Source organism: Portunus trituberculatus, chromosome 46 (assembly GCF_017591435.1).
Source record: "Portunus trituberculatus isolate SZX2019 chromosome 46, ASM1759143v1, whole genome shotgun sequence".
NCBI lineage: Eukaryota > Metazoa > Arthropoda > Malacostraca > Decapoda > Portunidae > Portunus > Portunus trituberculatus.
The window spans coordinates 26,678,727-26,680,234 of NC_059300.1; positions in this window are offsets into that span (position 1 = coordinate 26,678,727).

A 1,508-nucleotide genomic window follows, 5' to 3' on the forward strand; every position below is an offset into this window, starting at 1 on the left:
ACACACACACACACACACACACACACACACACACACAAGATTCAACAAAACTCAATTACGTATACCTAATATCAAACTGTCAGTCAATCAATCTTGGGTCTCACATGGTAACGATAAAGGTCGAGAGCCAGAAATTACTGAGAGAGAGAATGGAAAACGGGGAATAAGCCGGAATATAACCAAAGAAGAAGAAGAAGAAGAAGAAGAAGAAGAAATAGGAGGAGAGAGAGAGAGAGAGAGAGAGAGAGAGAGAGAGAGAGAGAAAGAGGGAGAGAAAGCGGGGTGGAGGGATTCAAATAAACGAGAAAAGAGGAAATGCATACCTTAAGTCATCAACCAATAATGACATTCCAACCGCACCGCACAAGCTGAAGACTCGTACCACAACCTCCTCCATCATGCCACTTCTCCCCCTCTTCCTCTATACTATACCTCTATACCAGTGAGTACAAGGCTGAAGCAGAGAAAGAGGAATATTTCAAGGGGGTGTGCATCTTTCCCAAACTCCTCATCTATTTTATTTTCCTCCTTATCCTTCTCCTTCTTTTCTTCCTCTCACCCTCCAGACCACTTCCAAACTTATTTTAAACTAGTTTCTTTCTTTGAATAAGTCTCTCTCTCTCTCTCTCTCTCTCACACAGCTTTCTCAATTATTACGCATCATTCCTTTCATCACTAGCCCCGTCATTCACTCACTCGGTTCTTGATTCCCTTGCTTCACTCATTTCTTGTTCACTTACTCACGCTCACACACTCGCTCTGTTTGCCACCATCGTACCTTTCCACGCTCAACCAAACTGATCTAAGGTACATTGTTTATTTCAGGAGAAGTAGAAAATGGGTAAGTGGTAGCCGATTGTCCGTGGAGGCACGGCTATGCCTAGCTCCTGAGCAACTGGGGCGTGGACACCGTCAGGATGTCCTGGCCCCGCTCAGGGATTGTTGTGGGAGGGAAGGGCTTTTAAAAACCTTCCGGCAAGGGGCCGAGGTTTGGGTGACCAAGCCCTTCGTGTCAGACCAGGCAGCCAACCTGAATGTGTATAGGCTGGTCGCCTGAGACCAGGAGACACCCGTCTGGCAGGGAGCGCAACAGTCTTCTACCAGTAGATTCCCCTGAGGGACCTCCTGGCTCGCTTTAAGTACACAGCGCCACTTTATATTTATGCCTGGCCGGAGGTCGTGGTGTCCATGGGGAACAAGGGTAGGACTGCCTAGTGTTATTTTGCAACAGCAAGAGGGTTGGATGTGTTTGTCTATCTTTATTTGTTTAGTTGCTTGTGTCTGTTTGGCCGTCTATTAATCTGCTTTGTCTTTCCTGCTGTTTTGAAACATCAAAGATTACAAGATTTCTCTCTCTCTCTCTCTCTCTCTCTCTCTCTGCCACCACCACTCATACTACTTTGTCCCTAATCTTTGTAATTCTTTCTGAGTAACTCATTTCTGTCTCCTTTATTCTTTGTGCTGGTTACCCATTCAGCGGAGGATGATGCGTAGCGGGGAAGCATTGT